Here is a 21,216-nt window from a genome sequence, read left to right on the forward strand (position 1 = left end):
AATGCAGCAGCTCATTAATATATGTGGTTCGGTTTTGAATTAAGAGGTCCATTGCTAATCATGTTCCACACTGCTCCATGCTGACAATAACACCGAATGATTTAAAATGCATTCGACAGATATCTTCATATATATTTCAATCAGGCAATGCTACATTATTTCTCTCCTCTCTTTTTCTTACAGCGAACTTGGTGACAATTGTTATTTTATCCCGAGGAAACTGCAGCCTTTCTAATTGCACCTCTGTCTACCTGTTGGCTATGGCATCAATGGATCTATTGGCAATGATCGTCAAGGTAATGGTGAATCGTATTTTCAGTAATCACTTTGCACTTTCATTCCTGTCCCACACTTCCGTATGTAAGTTCATTTTATACAAGACTGCTGTCAACCTCGATTTGTCTGTGTGGTTCACCGTCTCCTTCACATTTGACCGATTTGTGGTTATCTGCTGCCAGAAGTTTAAAACAAAGTATTGCACCGAGAGAAATGCGGCCGCGGTTGTAACAGCTTTCGCAGTCCTCGTCCTTTTAAAGAGCATCCCTCTTTTGCTTGCATTTGAACCTGAACAAATTATTAACCAGGTGAAGTGGGGCTGCTGAACAAGTGTGGCTTTTTTTTCCTAATCTTCAGTCGCGTATGTCTGGTTTCAGAGGGCCTGGGGCGTTTGGATTCCTATTACTTCAATTGCCCGTTTAAATTATTTGACAGTCAGACGTATTTTAGTGGCAAGTGGATCACGCAGGGAGCTCTGTTGTCACAATACTGAGAATTACAATGATACAGAGATGGATAGCCGAAGGAAGTCCATCATATTTCTCTTCGCTATATCGGGCAGTTTTATATTGTTGTGGCTGACAGATGCCGTGAGCATGTTAACTACCAGGCTGGCAAACATGACTTATTATCTTGGTGATCGCACAAAACCTGGATGTATCGCCACAGAAATAGGAACAATGTTAATGTTTTTGAATTGCGTTCAAAATACGTTTATCTATGCAGCGCCCCAGTGAAAATTCAGAGAAGAGCTGAAGATTGTGGTGAAATCTCCCTGGTCAATCATTCTGAGATTAGTTAGAAAAAGACAGTAAAATATTCAAATTAAAAGAAACCAGACTCGTAACTAAGCTCAATTTAACATCATAATAGAATATACTTTGATAATCCACTGTCGATTGTACTTTGTTTCCGCACATTGGAAAAATTCATGAGATCTTGTACGAACATTTCATCGATTTTGTAATATGTGTTTGATTTATGCATTGCTTTACTTGTTCTCGCTTGTTTCGCTGATTAAACATAATCTATTCCTGCAAATTTAGCACAGTTCACGTTCAGGGATCAAGGATAACAATGATGAGATTCAGCAGGAGAGCCAGACATGTGGACAACAGAGGAATCTGCCTTACACTGCAGATACTGGTTTCGGACGCCCCACTTAAATATCATCAATAAAGTTTTATTCGGTGCCGAAACAATCAAAGTTCTTGCGGTCGTCGATATTGGTATCATTCCTGTAAGTTCCATGTGAATAATACAGGCGCAGGTCTCTCAATTGGACACCATTCCCAATTGACAAATAGAGTGAGCTCTTGTACCGTCATCAGTGTTCAAATAGAGGAAACAGTCGGAACTCGGTTCAGCGATGTGACCTTTCACCTCTTATGTCCCAGATTCTGACTGAGAACGTCGATTGTGCAACGACACGTGTTTCTCACTCGTCACAAACACAGAGTCTGCTCTTGTATTGTGCTGTCGATAAAAATATCATGAATAATATTATTGATATTCTGCAACAAAGACTTTCCCCAAAAACCAGAAACTGAACATTAAAATAAAATTGTTTATTGCGTTGGCTTTGTTAGTAAAGGATGACTTCCGATCAATAGTGAAAAATGATCTTGGCTCAGAAACTCAAGGTGTAGAATCAGTCTGGGTGGAGTTAAGGAGCACCAAGGGGCAGAAAACTTTGGTCGAAGGTGATTATAGACCTCCAAACAGCAGTGGTAGTGTAGGGGATGGCATCAAACAGGAAATTAGAGATGCATGTAGCAAGGTTACTACAGTAATCATAGGTGACTTTAATCCATATATAGACAGACCAAATCAAATTAGTAATGATAATGTGGCAGATGAATTCCGGGAGTCTGTCCGAGATAGTTTTCCAGATCAGTATGTTCAGGAGCCTAATAGAGAACAGGCTATCCTTCTTTGGGTATTGTGTAATGAGAAGGAATTAATAACAGTCTTGTTGTATGGGGTCCTTTAAGGAAGAGTAACCATAACATGACCGAACATGGAACGTTAAGTTATCCAATCCGAAACTAGTCTGCTAAATCTTAGCGAACGATTCTACGAAGGTATGAGAATTTATTTGGCTATGATAGACAGGAAAGATTCATTAAAATGCTTAACGGTGGATAGGTATTGGCTAGGAGTTAATAAATGAATGAATGAATAACAACAGTTATACATTCCTTTCTGGCGTAAAAACACAAAAGGAAAAGTGGCCCGCCCATTGCTAACAAAATGAATTAAAGATAGTCTTAGATCCAAAGAGGAGTTACACAACGTTGACAGAACAAGTAGCAAGCCTGAGGACTGGGAGCACTTTAATATTCAGCAAAAAAGGACAAGAGATTGATTATAAGGGGAAAAATAGCGTGTGAGAATAAATTTGCAAGGAACATAAAAACGACTGCAAAAGTTTCTACTAGTACGTAAAAAGAAAAAGGTTAGTGAAGACAAATGTAGGTCCTTTAGTCAGAAATGGGAGAATGTGTAATGGGGAAGAAAGAAATGGCAGAACAATTACATGAATAATTCAGTTCATGCCTGGAAGAGGATGTAAATCACGTCCCACAAATGCTAGGGAACCAAGGATTAGTGAGCAAGAGGAATTAAAGAAAATGTGTATTAGTAAGAAAAATGTTTTGGAGAAACTAGTGGGACTGAAGGCCGATGAATTCCCAGGGCCTTATGATCAGCAATCCAGTCTACAAAAATAGGTAGCCATGGAATTAGAAGATGCAACGTTTGGCATCTTGCAAAATACTATATATTATGGAAAGGTTCCTGCAGATTGGATGGTGGCAAATATAACCCTACTATTTAAAAATGGAGTCAGAGAGAAAACGGGGAACTAAAGACCGATTAGCCGAACATCAATAGCGTCTATTATAAAGGACGTGATAACGGGACACTTCGATAATATCAACGGGATTAAACAAGGTCAACATGGATTTATGAAAAGAAAATCACATTTGACAATCCTACTGGAGCTTTTTGAGGATGTAACTGATAGAATAGATAAGTGAAAACCAGTGGCTGTAATTATTTGGATTTTCAGAATGCCTTTAATAAAGTCCCAGATAAGGGACTAGAGTTTAAAGCACATCGGATTTGGGGTAATGTATTGGCATGTATTGAAAATTGGTTAACTGACAGGAAACAGAGTGTAGGAATAAACTGGTCTTTATCAGGGTAGCGGCAGTATCTAGTTGGAAACCAAACGGATCAGTGCTTCGGCCCCAGCTGTTCACAATATATATATATATATATGAATTGGATGCGGAGACCGAATGTAATATTTCCTGGGGTGCTGATGACACAAAACAAAGTGGGATTGTGATTTGTAAGAAGAATGCAAAGACGCTGCAAGGCGATTTAGATAGGTTAGGTGAGTCGGCAAACACAGGGCAGACGAAGTCTAACGTGGATAAATGTGAAGTTATCCACTTGTGTAAGAAAAATATAAGGACAGGTTATTATTGAAGTGTCGATGTACAGAGGGACCTGGGTGCCCTTTTACAGCAGTCATTGAAAGCAAACATGTTGGTGCAGCAAGCGGTCAGGAAGGCAAATGGTATGTTGGCCCTCTTTGCAGGAGGATTAGAGTAAAGGATTAAGAATGTCTTACTAAAGTTAAACGGGGGCTTGGTGAGACAGCGCCTGGAGTATTGTGTGCAGTTTTGGTCCCCTTACCTTAGGAATGATGTACTTGCCATAGAGGGAGTGCAGCGACGTTTCACCAGACGGATTCCTGGGATGGCAGGACAGTCGTATGAGGAGCGATTGGGTCGATTCGGCCTATATTCACTAGAGTTTAGAAGAATGAGAGGAGATTTCATTGAAACATATACATTGCTGACTGGGTTGGTAGACTGGAAGTGCGGTGAATGTTTCTATTGGCTGGGAATTCTAGAACAAGTAGTTACAGCCTCAGGATGCGGGGTACCAAATTCTAGACCGAGATGAGGAGCAATTTTATCACTCAGAGGGTGGTGAACCTGTGGAATTCTCTACTACAGAAGGATGAGGAGGCCAAGCCACTGAATATATTTAAGAGTGAGAGGGATAGAATTTTAGAAACAAAAGGCATCAAAGAGTATGGGCAGAAAGCGGGAATATGGTGTTAAGATGGAGGATCAGCGATGATCATATTGAATGACGGTGAAGACTCGAAGGGCCGAATGGCCTACCACTGCTCCTAATGTCAATGTTCCTATTACAATTCATGCATGTGATCTGTCAAAAACAGTGCCAAAATAGCAGCTAAAATGGAATCGATATTAAGTATTGTATGTTTGGTTGAACATTTGCAAATGGCGAGAAGAATCTTTGTAATTAACGACTCATGACTTGGTTGCACATTCTTCCAAAGAATAATTAAATAATCCCAGTATGACTGACTCATTTACAAATTGTCCATCGGTGACCTCGCCTGATTGATTTAGAAACGCCGAGGAATGGGAGCGGACTCTCAATGGGAAGAAGCTCAAGGGATTGGATGGACAGTGATCGATCCGAATTCAAATACTGACTTCATAGAAAATTCATATTCAGGCGGATGAATCGATGATGAAATAAACATAAATTCCTGTTTTATAGATATGGGCATGGAATCACAAGAATAAACAAGTAATGATGAATCTTTGCACAATACAGTCGAGGCCACTGTGAGAACGTTAACTGCAGCTTTGGCCTCTCATTGCGGAAAAGCCCTTAACTCCACTGAGAGTGGGCAGTGTAGATTGGCCAGGGTGGTGCTGTGGATCAGAACTATACTGACTATAGGACGAGTTATGGGGACTTTTTGCAATAGTACAGCAGAACTTAATAGGCGATTTAATAGAAGTTTAAAACATTCTGAGCAGTTTCGGACAACAATGAGGGAGCGATTATTCCAGGTAGTTAGGGTGTCAGTGATGAAGGGAGATCGACTCAAATTCGGCACAAAAGGAATAAGTAGAGTGATTAGCAGAAACCTCTTCATGCAAATGGTTGCTGGCGCATGGAAAGTTTGTCTGGGCAAATATTTCAAAGAAAATTAGATGATTATTTGATGCAGAGGAAGACAAAAGACTAAGGAGAGAGAAAGGGAGACAGTGTTGGTCTTGTTTCATCGCTGTATCAATTGACCTCCTCCCACCCAGTATGTAAGTTTTTGTCGTGTTTTTTCAGTTGGTATCATTTTCATTTCTATTTGTTTCTAAGATAACTTCATCCCCGTTGAGAATCTATGAAACAAAATTTTAAAAATAAACAGATAACAAGGGAGATCCCAGAGGTTCAGTAGTCAGCCGTCCCTTACATTTCAACGTTTGGCGATAACCTACTATAATTTTGTAATTAGGTGTCTGTGCAGAGCTTGGTTTCCCAGCCCGTCCCATAAATTCTCATCGTTTGTAAATGTGTAACCTTGTCCTCTGCTTCGCTGAAATCCGACTGGTTCATTCCACTTGATTTTTCCCCGGCCTACAGGAAAGGGATGTGTTTCAGAAACTCCAGCAGATGAATTAAAAATGAATCACCGTCGCTCAAACCAACATAATTCCCTTTTAGATTGCTCCTCTCCCAGGTGCTCACCCACTAGATCTCTCCGTGCCTTATTTTAAATACTGTGATTATTTCAGCCACTGTCGCATTCTCAGAAATCTTCCCTCATTGAGGAAACTTGCATAAGTGTCAGTAAACCGTCACTCCTGTCATTCCCCATTCCTTTATGTCGGGGTATTGTGTCCCTAGATGCCACATTCCCATTTTATTTGTTTGAACACCGGAACTACAATTAAAACCTCGCTTGATCACTTTCGCTCATACATACACTGCTCAATGGGTCACTTGTGTGTATTCCAAATAATGAGTAAATTGCTTTTGTTATTCGTTACAATCTACCTGCTCCATTCGTTGGATAATTAAAACGTATATTACAAACCTTAATATTACTCCCGACTTAATGCCTCCTATTATCTTTCAGATGGTCAAATACATTTTAATTCCACACCTTCTAACACTTTCTTAACAACTGTCTGCTTATCCATTCCAGCGCTGGGATCTCCCAAATCTGCAGCACGGCCAGAATCTCACACCCACAGCGGGCTGGTTGTAGGAATATTATGGGAGATATTCCTCAGCTTTCAGTCCATTGACATTAATGGGCGTAAGTTCACGGATAGTAAAGTGGCAGGGAATCACAGAATTAGAAAGCACATCAGGAGACTGTGCGGGTAGTCATGCCATTGCATGCTGTTTGAAATAGCAATCCAATTAGTTCAACTCCCCTGCGCTTTGTCCACAGCTCAGCAAACCAATGCTAATCAATTGTCTATCCAATTCCCTTTTGAACATGATTATTTTGATAAAGCTGTCAGCAGTGGCTCTGTGGTATAACTCGCGCATCTGAAGCAGAATGTAGTGGGTTAAATCCCCACCTCAGACACCTGAACACAAAAAGCTATGTTGACACTTCATGTAGTACTGAGTGTCTGCTGTACTGTCTGAGGTGCCGTCTTTCGGATGGAAATGTGGCTCATCTGCTCTCTCACATGGACATAAAAGTTCTCACAGCACTAGTTCAAAGAAGAGCAGAGCAGTTCGCCACATTGTCCAGTAAAATGTTCATCCCTAAACAACATGTTTAAGCAGATTATCTACTATTTGTGAAACCTTGCTGTGCACAAATTTACTGCCATGTTTCCTATATTACAACGGTATCTGCACTTCAAATGCAACTTATTGACTGTGTAGCGATATTGGACGTCCTGGGTTCTTGAAAGGGGTGCATAAGTGCATGTTCTTATTTGTTAATTCTGCAATCTGCTTTCACGAGCCTTTGAGGCAACGCATTCCAGATCAGAACAGCTCACTATGTATAAACAAATCTCCTCATCTCCTCAATTACATTAAATATGTATCCTCTGATCACTGTTCCTCCCGCCCGTGATAATATTTATTTATTAATTACTCCAAACCCTCAGTAGTTTGAACCAATCTGCGCTGAACATTCTGCACCGTTTGGAGAACAATCTCATTGTCTGTCCACGTCGTCAATTTTCAGATCTTTCACCTGTTGCGTACGAGACCTGAATGAGACCTCACTTCCGAATTACTCCACCCATAAATTATCTTTGTCTTGCTCAGGTTGGGACATTTCTTTAATATTTAACCTATAATCAACAAAATAAGATTAAGCAAAATGCATTTTAAGTTTGACAAGCAATTCCCTTTTGAAACGGATCGAATCCTGTTTTTTTAACGACATTATCACATTCACTGTTAACTCGCATCCATACCTTTGTTACCTCTAGACTTGACAAATCCAAAGCATTCCTGGCTGGCCTCCCACATTCTACTCTAAGCAAACGAGAGGTGATCAAAAATCATGTCTGCCTGTGTTCTAAATCGCACGAAGTTCCAATCACCCACCATCCCTGTATTCGCTGACCGACATTGGCTCCTTTTGAAGCAAAGCTTCGATTTCAAACTTCTCCTCGTTATTTCAAATCCCTCCATCGCCACGCCCTGCCTGGCTCTGTAATCTCCTCCAGCCCCACTGCCCACAAAACTGTCTGCGCCCTTCTAATTCTCACCTCTGAATCATCATGATTGTGATCATTCAATCACTGGGTTCCATGCATTCCGTTGCCTAGGCCCAATCTCTGAAGCTCCCGTCCGAAACCTCCCTGCCTCTCTGCCTCTATTTTCTCGTGCAAGACGCACTTAACACCTAACATTTTGACGAAGCTTTTGGTGACCTGCCCTCAGTTTTCCTCGAGCGTGTCGCTAACACTTTTTAACTTATCATAATGCTCCTGTGAAGGGCTTTGGGATAATTCACTAAGTTAAAGACGCTGTATAAATATAAGTTCTTGCGTATTTCTGTTAACATAATTACAACGATTGGTATTTAAAGCTGAAAACAAAATATGGCAGACATTTTATTAATTCAAGTGAATCTTCCTCCGTCTATTGATTTGTGCGACTCTTCCCGCATTGCTTCTCACCATGAATACCACCCTCCACCCTCCACCCCACTTCCTGATTCCCTTTATTTCTATCAGAACTTAAGAACATAAGAATTAGGAACAGGAGTAGGCCGTCTAGCCCTCGATCCTGCTCCGCCATTCAATAAGATCATGGTTGATCTGGCCGTGGACTCAGATTCACTTTCCGCCCGCTCACCGTAACCCTTAATTCCCTTATCGGATTCCCTATCGGATCTTACATTCCGCCGATTCCATACCACGTATTCCCACCCTCTGCCCGTTCACGATCTGCGCTATGTTCGAGAATCTCGCATCGAATATTAGAGGGATAGAGTTCAAATTAAATGTATTATTTGTCACAGGAAGTGTTGAGCTTTCATAATTTAAATTGTGGGGAGATTTCCGGTAATAAAATCCAAGCAATCACATGTCTGCGCTGTATTGGTTACACTGCTCAGCAGCAGAGATTTAAGGAATCTGCAATTCCAGTTTCGAAGAAATGATAGAAAATATTGATTTCTATCTTAGAAAAAAGGATAACTCTGGCTGATGGTACTAAAAGAATCCGAAAATGGCTTACATTTTTCACATTAACAAGGAGTTCATTCATAGATATCGATAAATTCAAAATTTTAAATTAAAATTTACAAGTGACGCAGGGAGGAACATTTCAGCACCTTGGGTAACTGCATTCTCGATGTTAACTACCGATTTTCCAGGAGGGTGATTCAGCACAAACCTATACACATGGCGCAGAAATGCTGGATTGCAGAATTTGAGAGTTAAATGTACTGACGTGCACTAAAACCCTGCTGCAGTCAAGGAGTTGTAGTGCACACTTAACAGAGACTCAGAATGATCTGATTATGGGAGAACGGTACTGGTCTGAGCTGCGTGATTTGGAGGTTGCAGCAAAATACAAGAATCCGGGTCCAGAAAGAGAAGGAAGGTTCGTGGTGAAAGTTCTGGAGGAATTTCTCACAGATAATTGCTAATAACCTCCTAATGTTTTGTGTCAATTCCAATTTTTAATGTTATTATGAATTTATAGCCTTACTGTCTATTATAACGATTGGATATAGTGCACGATGCAGTTAAATTTAACGATTAGAAATAAGAAGAACAAGTTGTAAATTTCTGTTTGATTCAAATTTTTCTTGAAGGAAATAACACTTACCTAAATGTTTGTGCTAACTGATGAGAATGGCCATATGGAAGGTTCAGGTGAATTTGTGTCTTTGTCCGACTTATTAGGAACGAATTTCAAAAATGTACAATCTAATCTGGAACTGGCTCGAAGATCATCCAATCATAGAACCATAGAATTATAAAGTAGAGTCGGAGGTAATTCGACCCATTGTGACTGTGCCAGCTCTTTGAAAGAGATAAAGAATTACTCTCATTCCTTTGCGACTTCCTCAAAGCCCAACAGAATTATATTTTTCAAGTAATTAGCGAATTTCCTTTTTAAGTTGTTGTTGAGTTTCCTTCCACCATCGTTTCCGGCAGTCGTTCAGCTTATGATAAAACTCTAGGTATGTCTTTTTCCTCATGCAGCCTCTGGTTTTTGCAGAAATTACATTAAATATGTGTCCACTGTTACCGAGGAAACTGCCGCTAGAAACAATTGTTTCCATATATATTTGATCAAAACCCTTCATAATTTGTATTCAACTTGGTTCTTCACTGATATATGAATCTAACATTCATCATAAGCCTTTATTTACGAACATCATTAAGAATTAAATTAAGGCTTCAATTTTTGCCAACAAGTCAATTATGTGCTACGTTGTCCAACGCCTTTTGAAAGTCCATGGACACAAAATCAACCACACTACCAACCTCATCAACCAACTTAGTCCCTTCATCGCTAGATTCGAACAGGTTAGTCAGCCATGATTTCTCTTTAAAAAATTCGTGAAGGTTTTAATTTAACAACGCACATGACCCAAGAGCTACTAATGTTTCTCTCTGATTTTTGTCTCTAAACCTTTCCACACGAATAGGGCTGACAGCATAGTAGTTGGCAGGTTTCTCTCACTCCAATTTTTCGAACTGGGTGCAATATTTGCAATGCTACATTACTGTAGCGGCACTCCGATCATGGAGTCATGAAATCATAGCAATTGACAGCGTGGAAGGAGGCCATTTCGACCCATGGTGTCTGAACAGGTCGGAAAAGAGCGCTCCAGCCAAATCCCTCTTCCAGCTCTTGGTCCCTATCCCTGTAGATTATGGCACTTTAAATATACATCCAAGTATTTTTTAAATGTGGTGAGGATTTCAGATTCCAGAATCCTATCAGTAAATGTGTTCCAGAACCCAGCCACCCTCAGGTTAAATACATTTCCTCTCATATCAAATCAAATTCTCCCCCCAATTCATTTAAATCTATGCCGACTGGTTGTTGACCCCTCTGCCAAAGGAAAAAAAAGCCTTTCCTATCCATTCGATCCAGGCCGCTCATAATTTAGTACAACTGAAATAGATCTACCCTCAGCCTCATCTGTTCCAAATAAAACAGATCCATAAACTCCAATCTTTCCTCATAGCCAAAATTATCTAGTCCAGGAAATGTTCTTGTAAATCTCCTCTACCATTTCTATAGTAATCATAAATGTCCTGTCATGTGGTGACCAGAACTGCAAGCAGTACTTCAGCTCCGGCCTAACCAGTATTTTATAAATTTCAACCCAAACGTCCATTCTCTTGTATTCCATGCCTCAACTAATAAAGACAAGTATTCTACATCTCTTCTTAACATACATATCAACCTGGCCTGCTACCTTAACGGACCTGTGGACCTGCAATCAAAAGTCCGATTTCACTCTACAGTTTTGAATTTCATATCATTTAAAGTGTATTCTCTTGCGTTGTTAGAACTCCCCAAACGCATTACGTCAAACTTATCGGGATGTTTAACATTTTTGAATGTGTTATTGGAAAGTGTCAGAAGCATTCTTTCCAAACTGTCTCGAGTACTGGTTCTGACCGACTTCCTACAGGAATAGTGAAGGCAGCCATCCTTGCAATACAGGATTTCTATGTTTTTTTTTGGCCATGGTCTTGGCAAAGTCCTAGTGGCCTAAATCCTCCAGGACAGTCAGTCTTGCAGTAAGAATTAAGAATTTGGGGCTGGTGTAGTCTATATGGCCCTTGGAGCCTGCTCTGCTATTCAATAAGACAATTTTTAAAAATTGTTGATTCATGGGATCAGGGCATCAAAGGCAATGCAAACATTTACTGTCCATCCCTAATTGCCTTTGAGAAAATGGTACTGTGACATCTTCTTGAAATGCTGCAGTCTGTGTGATGAAGTGGCTACCACAGTACGGTTTGGGAGGGAGTTCCAGGTTTTTTTCCCAACGACGGATGAAGGAACGGCAATATTCTTGCAGCTAATGATGTTCCCTTTTGCCTGATGCCCTTGTTCGTCGAGGTGCTAGAGCTCACTGGTTTGGGATGAGTTGCCGAAGAACCCTTTCGAGTTGTTGCATTCCCTCTTGTCGATGGTACACTCTGCAGCCACTGCATGTCATTGGTTGAGGGAGTAAATGTTTAAACTGGTGGATGGGTTGCTTTGTCCTGGATGGTGTCGAGATCTTGAGTTTTCATGGAGCTGCTCTCATCCAGGCAATTTGAGAGTACTCCATCATAATCCTGACTTGGACCCTATATATGGTGGAAAGGCTTTGTGGAGTCAGGAGTTCAGACACACGCTGCAGAATCCGCAGTTTCGGACCTGCTCTTATTGCTACATTTTAGAGGCTGGTCCAGTTATGTTTCTGGTCAATGTTGATCTACAGGATGATGATTGTAGGTGGTTTGGCGATAATAATGGCATTGAATATCAATTGGCGGTATTAGAATCTCGCTTGTTGGAGGTACGGATTGGCTGGCACATGTGTGGAGAGAATGGTACTTGCCACTTATCAGCCCATGACTGAATGTCATCCAGGTGCTGCATGCTGGCACGGATTCTCTATTATCTGAGGTGTTGTGAATGCCAGTGGAAACTGCATTCATCAGCGAACATCTCCAGTTATGACCTTATGATGGAGGGAAGTTCATTGACGAAGCAGCTGAAGATGGTTGAGCCTCGGACACGTCATGAGGAACTCCTGCAGATGTGTCCTGTTGCTGGGAATATTGACTTGCATCCTCCACAACCATCTTCCTGTCTTGCAGGTGTGACTCCATCCAGTAGAGAGTATTAACCTGAATCCCATTGACTTCACTTTTACCAGGACGCCTTATTGCAATACTCGATCATTTGCTGCCTTGATCTCAATGGCAGTCACTCTCACCTCACTTCTGGGATTCCGCTCTTTTTTCCACGTTTGGACAAAAACTGTAATGCGGTCTGCAACCGAGTGATCCTGGCGCAACCCAAACTGGGCATTGGTGAGCAAAATATTCGTGTCTAAGTGCCGCATGCTAGCACTTTTGATTTTGATTTTGGCATTGTCGACGACACCTGCCATCATTTTACTGATGGTTGAGAGTGGAGTGATGCGGTGGTAATTCGAAGGATTGGATTTGTCCTGCTTTCTGCGGACAGGACATACCTTGGCAGTTTTCCACATTGTTGGATAGATGACTGTGTTGTAGTTATGCGGGAACATCTTGGAATGTGGTGCAGCTAGTTTTGGATCATAAGTCCCCAGCACAACTGCCGAGCTTTTCTCACTGCCCATAACATGTGCTGTAGGCAGTGCACTCAGTCATTTTTTGATATCACATGTATTGAATCGAAGTGTCTGAAGACTGGCTTATGTGATCGTGGGATCTCAGGAGTTGGCTAGATGGATTATCCACGAGCCACATCTAGTTAAGGATATTTGTAAATGCTTCAACATTTTAGGTACCTCATTTCTTGGTCAGCCTTGGTATGCTCCGGGCTTGCTCTTCTACATACTTCAATGATACAGGGTTTGTCTCCTGGCCTGATGGTAATGGTAGATTGGTAATGGTAGAGTCAGGGATTTCCCAGGCTATGCGATTACAGGTTTCGGTGGATTACAATTCTGCAGCGGCTGATGGCCCACAGCGGCTCATGGATGCCCAGTTTTAAGCTGCTAGGCCTGGTCCGAATCGATCGCATTTAGTAGGGTGGTAGTGCCACACAACACGATGTGTGAAGATGGGACTTGGTCTCCAAATTGAAAATGCTGTGGTGGCTGTTTAAAAATCTGTCATGCACAGATGCATCTGTGACAGGCTGGTTGGTGAGGGCGAGATCAAATAAGTTTATTTCTCGTGATTGTTCCCTCTCCAGCTGCTCCAGGCCCAGTCTGGCAGCTCTGCATTGGTGCTATCGAGCCATCTTGATCATGGACATTGACGTATACCACCGAGTGTACATTCTGCACACTTGCTAATCTCAATGCTTTTTACAAGTTGTATTCAACTTTGGGGAGTACGCGTATCTCGTTTTCAACTGCGGGGGGGGGGGGGGCGGGTGGCGGGGGAGGGGAGGTCGGGGGCGGGTGCAGAGTGAGATGGTGGTAATCTGCAGGATGTTTCGTTGCCATTGCTTGACCTGAAGGCATAATAATTCATGGGGTCCAGATTCAATGTTGAGGACACCTAAAGCTACTCACCCCTGACTGTATAGCCCTGTGCCACCACACCTGGTTGGTTTGTCTTGCCTGTGGGACCGCAAACATAGAGGGAATGTGATGGAGATTCTGGGACATTGACTGAAATATATGATTTTGCGAGTAGAACTAGGTCAGGTTGTTGCCTCAGCGTTGAATACAGTATGCAGTATCGAGAGCTGTATATAATTCCAATTATTGACAATCCTCTGAGTGAGGAATTTTCTCCTCATCTTAGTGTCGAATGGCCCCCACTTATCCTGAGTCAATGAACCTTAGTTAGAGAATCTACAGGTACAAGAAACAACTTTTCAGCATGGACCCAATCATACCGCCTCAAAAGCTTATGTTTTTCAATGAAAGCACCTCTTAAGTTTTTAAACTCCAGAGTAGATAGGCTCAATCTGCACAATCTCTCCTCAGAGGACTAGCATCTCTTCCCAGCAATCAATCTAATTATCATTTTTGCTCCCCCTCTGACGCAAATATATCCTTATTCAGATAAAGAGACAACAACTGTGCACAATTCTGCAGGTGTGGCTTCAGCAAGGTCCTTTACAAATGTAGCAAAACGACTTTACTCCTGTACTCAACTCTCTTGCAATAAAGGCCAGCATGACATTCTCTTTATTATTTGTTTACTCTACATACATGCCAGCTGTCTCTGTTTGCTTTACGAGACACACTTATCACGCTAAACATCAATTGTTTCTAATCATATAAAAAATGACCTGTTCTTCTTTCCTTCCAAACAAAGTTAATCACGTCACATTTCCCCACATCCTATTCCATCTGCCAACTTACTGTCTACTTGCTTAATGAACCTATATCCCTTTGCAGTCACTTTGTGTTCTGCTCACGGTTTCATTTTCCAACTTGATTTTTATCGTCAACAAACTTGGATATATTGTACAAGGACCAATCACCTTATCGTCATTAATCATTATTAATAGCTGTGGTGTAAACAGTAGCTCTTGCGGCACCCACTAGTTTCAGCCTGCCAAGATGAAAATGAGCCGTTTGTCCCGACACTATGTTTTCTGTCTGTTAACCAATCCGCTATCCATGCTAATACATTAGCCCAAACTCAGAGCACCAATCTTGCATAACATTAATTTTGTGTGGCTCCTCATCGAATGCATTTTTGAATTATAAATATGTTAAATACACTGATTCCACGTTATCTAGCCAGCCATTTACTTTCTCAATAAACTCTATCCAATTTGTTGATCACGATATGCCTTTCATAACACAATGCAAATTCTAACTATTGCTATTTTTATTTTCTAAGGACATTTTTGCCACTTCTTTTATAATGGATCGAAGACTTTCCCAACACCTGCCATCAGGTTAACTGCTCTGCAGTTCCTGTTTCCTCTCTCCATCCTTGCTTGGATAGTGGAGTACATTTGCTGCCTTCCAATCCGTTTGGACCATTCCATAATCCAGGGAATTATGGTTGATCACATCAAACCCATCCACAGTCACCACTTATAGAACCTTAGGATGTAGGCCATCATGTCTAGGGGATTTGTTTGTTTTCGTTGCATTAGTTTCTCAAGTGCTTTTTCATCTACTGACCGGAAGTACTTTACTTTCATGACGCTTGATAACCCCTCAGTTCACCAATAATTTTCTAAGCATTTTGCGTCCTATACAGTGAAGTTAGATTTTAAAAATTGATTAAAGTCTCTGCAATTTCCTTATTTCACATCATACTTCCTCCTGCCTTGGCTTAATTTTGCGACTGTCTACCTTTTCAAATAATTGCAATATTTCTAGCTGGTTGATTCTTACATTGCAACCTGACTCCGCAGTGCCCCACTTCAACAAAATCCACAGCGCGGCCTTGGACAACGTGGATCATTTTCCACCCCTCGGGAGCCTGCTCTTAGCAAGGGCAGACGTCGATGACGAGGACCAACACAGCCTCCAGTGTGCCAGCGTAGCCTTCGGAAGCCTGAGCAAGAGAGTGTCTGAAGACCAAGACCTCACGCTTATTGTCTACCGGGTAGTATTGATGTCTGCCCTCCTATTTGGCTCAGAGAGGTGAAACCATATATAGCAGAAATCTCAAAGCGCTGTAGAAGTACCACCAACACCGCTTCCACAAAATCTTGCAGATCCACTGGGCGGATAGACGCACTAACGTCAGTGTTTTCGCTCAGGCCATCATCTCCAGCATCGAAGCACTGACCACACTCGAGCAGCTGCTTTGTGCGGGCCACATCTTTAGCATGCCCAATACCAGTCTCCTTAAGCAAGCGTTCACTACTCGAAATTCATACACGGCAAGGGAGCCCCAGGTGGGCAATGGAAACATTTCTAGGACACCATCAAAGCCTGCTTGATAAAATGCAACATCACCACTGACTCCTGGAAATCCCTGGCACAGGACTAGCTTAAGTGGAAGAAGAGCATCCGGGAGGGCGCCGAACATCTCGAGTCTCGTCGCTGAGCGCATGCAGTAAACAAGCACAGACAACAGAAGGAGCGTGCCGCAAATCAGGCTCCCCAACCATCTTTTCCTTCAACCACTGTCTGCCCTACATGCCAGAGACCGTAATTCCCATATTGGACGATACAAGCTATTGAGAACTCACTTTTAGAGTGGATGCAAGTTTCCCTCGATTCCGAAGCACTGTTTATGATTATGATTTTCTCCAATTTTTTAACTTGTTGTTCATCCTTTGAAAGTTTTTAAATCTCTCCAATGCCTCATGTTTACTCTTTCTTTTGCGTCATGATATTCCTCTCATTAAGTGTGATATTATAGTTAAATTATTTAGTTAGCTACGGATGGAGTTTTTAGTTCCCATTTAAAATGTATATTTCTTGAAAATTTTGGAATATTTCTTGAACAGTTTGCCACTAGTTATGAAGCATCATACTTCTTAATCTAGTTTCTAAATCTACCTAAGCCAGCTCGCCCCTCTTACGCACGCAATTGTCTTTAATTAAGTTTAAGCCTCTAGTTTCGTACTTAAGTGTTTCACTCTGATACCCAACGCGACATTCTCTCATACGATGGTCGCTCTTCCCAAGACTATGCTTTCCTAGCTTATTTTTAATTAACCCTGTATCATTGCGCAGCGCAAGTTCATGTTCCCTGGTTGTTTGCAAGAAATATTGTTCTTGGAATCTGTCATGAACGCATTCTGGACTAGTTGTCCACCAGACTACGATTGTCAATTTCCATTGTCCAGTCTATATGAAGATTAAATTATCCACAATTATTGTATTTTCTTTGTGACAAGCAACTATTATTTTCTGATTAATACTCGGTCCATCGATGTAGCTATTGTTAGGTTTCCAATAAACTACTCGCCGCAGCGATTTCTGACTTGTTTTGTCTGAACAGCACCCACGCCGATTCTACTTACTGATCTTCCAAGCTAATATGCTTTCTCGCGACTGTCCTTTATTCATATTGAATTATCGATTATATTCACTCTCCTATTCCATTCTGACTGTATTTTCAAAACTCAGCTCTACTGGAATATTTCTAAACCTTGCTAACCTTGCAACCAGGTCGCTGTAATGGTTATTAGATCAAATCCATTTATCTCTATTTGTGCCACTACATTATCCACCGAGTTACAAAGACATCTTTCATTCAGATAAAGACCTTTCAATTTTAATAGTTTAACCATAATTCCCTGCTTTAATTGTATTCAATGATGCACTCTTACCGTTAAACTCTCTGTCCCTTTCTGCACGCTCAATTTGTCGTTACCAAAATCGATACACTGCTCGTTTGCCTCTCCCGATTTCTAAATTTCGTCATAACTGAATCTGCATGCCCTTTTAGATTAAAGCCCTACCTACAGCGCCAATTGTTCGATTCGCCATCCTTAGCCTCACAGATAGAAAATGTATTGTGCCTGTTGGATTGGTTCTGTATCTGAGCATGCTCATTTTCTGTATTACCTGTGAATCGCCTACTCTGTACAATGTCGGTTAAAACAACACGGTTCTCATAATGTAGGAGTTATGTTAGACGTCTGGTGCAAAATATCCATGGACTTCTCCCCGTCTCTTATGGTGATATACCGACTGCTGCGACGGTAGTTCTGTCACGACTTTTTTGGACTGATGGTGGACCTACTTTTGCGATACTGCTGCTGACTGTACTTTTGTTGCACTGATGGTGGACCTACTTCTGCGATACTACAGTTACTCTACTTTTTTTGCACTGATGGTGGCCTTCTGATGTTCATTTGTATCACTGATAGTATACCTACTGGTGCTGATCCTACTTTTGTAGAATAAGTTGTGTGCCTACTGTTGCGAAACTAGCACTTACATTACGTTCGTAGCACTGGTAATGCACCGACTGCTGGGAAACCTGTGATAACCCAGGTCGTGCAGCTCCTATGTTGAACCGAACCGACATCTTTCGAAACACTTCTGCCGATACATGGGCGCTGTTAATTCTTATTTTCAGAACTGCGAACTCATATAATATATTTTGAAAGATTATATCATTAATTTTCGAGAAATGTTTTGTTTTTTCTAAATGCTGACTCAACTGCCCACGTCACATCTGATTTTGCATTTAATTAACCCTTTGTTCCCAATACAAAATTAAACTTCAATCCCTGGGCTCTGTTGTAATCCGTGCAGCATTTGTCTTTCCATTAATACCTCTGAAAGTTAGAGCCAAATGATTTCTACTGAGTGGCCAATGCACATAGCCAGTTATAGGGAACCTTAATACATTTCCCTCAGATCTACTACTAACTCCATCCTCCCGTTTTTCTCTCCCCTGGTCTATAGACTGCGTTGCCTAATACATTTCGCTCGTCCCCGGCCCCAGTTTCTGACCCGGCCAGGCTGAATTCACCTTTCGTGATCTGTGTACTTGATCACTGAGTGAAAGTAAGTCTTTCAATCATGGAAGGTTTGGGTCCATGAAACTGCTCTGCATTGTTCGAAACATATATATGCGTATGGAAACTGGAGGAACTGCATATTCATTTTGAGCAAGAACCTATTTTTATCGTCTTACTCTGGCAGAATTGAGCATGCTAAGGCTTGTCTTCTATTGCTGATGTCCAGCTAATTCTGCGAACTTGCCCCTCCGAGCTATTATGACCCAGCGTAGTTTAACAAGTAATACAATTTAACACCTTGAGCAGTCTACTGTCAATGTGGTGCAGTGTTGATGCCGCAGTGCAGATTTTGGTCTTTAACTCATTTGTGTAATGTGGAATTGCAAATGCAGAAATCAGGAGGGGTGGCTGGTGCACTGCTTATAAAGGCCACTGAATTTCCTTCCTTTAAAGGAAGGTGAATCTATTTGACTCTGGTTCGGGCTTGCGATCTCCCCTACTCGATATTCCTCCACACTCTCTTCTAAGGTGAAGCTTAAGGCCCAAAGATGAAGATGCATGATATTCTATACTAATATTTCAGTGAGATAACTTGAATTAATACTTAAAAAAGACAATTAAGAAATAAGGAAGAAACCAACAAGCTAACATTCAAAAACTAAATCCGTAAATGTCTCTGAAACATCAGGTATTGGGGAGACCTCGACAGAAGTGGAAACACAGATTAGTGTGTTCAACGTAGAACATTTTATTTTTCAGTAGATGATAAATTAGTAAGTCAAGTACACTGATGAGCTTTTGAACACACTTGCCCAAGATAGACCGGCGTTGAAGTGATGAACCTGGATGAACTGTGCTCGACCTGTATCGCTTCCATCAATGCCGAATTAAGACCAACGGCAATTATAAAAACTTGAGTTTCAATCAGTGCTGCAAGATTATTGCCGATATCAGTACTGCAATAACGTGTCACTACCTACAGCAAATTATCGGTGGTACTGTGAGATCACAATCAACGCTGCTTGGCAGTGCAACCTCATTATTATTTCTATGACTGACGTACACTGCATTACTGGGAAAGTTATGTCACAGGGATGAGATCACCTCTAATTCTATATTTCCTAAAGGTAACAGTGATTGATGCAAAAGTATCATCACCACCATTTAAGTTAGAGTATGGTCAGCGCCACGTTTGTTGTTGCAAGATGAATATCACTAGGATAAAGTAAGGATAATGTAATCATCAGCACTGCTCCAGTAAGGTGATAACATGTTGGCTTGCGCAGATATAACGGTAAGTACTGCAGGGAATAGAATATGGCCACGTTGATCTCCTGGACTAGTTTCAATCACCTGTCCGGGTTGGCGAGGTATTTTCCCAGATTTATTCCCCCAAATTGGCCTGGGTTTTTTTTTCCTTTCCCAGGCGATCACATGGCTCCTGTGGGGTGGAGTGTAGAATGGTTCAGTTTGGGGGATGTCTCAGTTGTGTGGGCAGATTGGTTCGGCTGGGTGCTCTTTATGTTTACGCCACTGTTCATAGGTTTATATGGAACATTCAGGGCTGCTGGCAGAGGGTCGTGCGACTCTTTGTCGGCCGGAGCAGACACGATGGGCCAAACTGTCCAACTTCTGCGCTGTAAATTGCTCAGTTTCTAAATTGTCTATATTATGAACTGCAACAGGAGGGCAAAGATAAACTCTGGCATAGTGGTACCAAAACGCTCGTAGCAACAACAATTTATATAGCGCCTTCATATAGAAAAATTTGCAATGCGCTTCACAGAACTCTGAGATAAACTTTGGATGCAGTAGAGAATAACCGGAAACTCGAGTTCAGAGAGTGTTATTTAACAACATATGACTGGAGAAGATAGAGGCAGACAACGAATGACCTGAGGGATTAAGCACTGCAGCCATGGAGCGCCGGTGGTGGAAGAACTGAATGCTGAATGTGGCGGATGGGGTGCAAATCAAGCAGGCCGCTTCTGTGCTGCAGGGGACCGAGCTTCTTGAATGTTGTTGGAGCAGCACTCATATAGGGAAGAGGAGATTATTCCATTACACTCCTGACGTGATCTTTGTAGAAGTTGGAAAGACTTTGCAAAGTTCCGGAGGTGGGAAGCTCACAACAACATACACAGCCTGTGACCCACTTTCGTTACCACAGTATATATGTGGCTGGTCCAGTTAAGTTTCTGGTCATTGGTAACAAAAAGATTTTGATGGTCGTGGATTCAGCGATGGTCATACCGTTGAATTTCAAGCTGCGGTATGTTGGGGATGGTCATTGCCTTGTACTTGACTGGCATTAATGTTTCATGCCACTTATCAGCCCAAGGCTGAATGTCGTCAAAGACTTGTTGCATGTGGGCATGGACTGAATCATTTTGCTTGGAATTGCGAATGGAACTGAACGCTGATAATAATCAGCTAACATTCATAATTCTGACCTTAGGATGGAGAAAAGGTGATTTATGAAACAACTGAAGATGGGTACACCTCCGATATAGC

The sequence above is a fragment of the Pristiophorus japonicus genome, chromosome 25, assembly GCF_044704955.1.
Source record: "Pristiophorus japonicus isolate sPriJap1 chromosome 25, sPriJap1.hap1, whole genome shotgun sequence".
NCBI classification, from domain to species: domain Eukaryota; kingdom Metazoa; phylum Chordata; class Chondrichthyes; family Pristiophoridae; genus Pristiophorus; species Pristiophorus japonicus.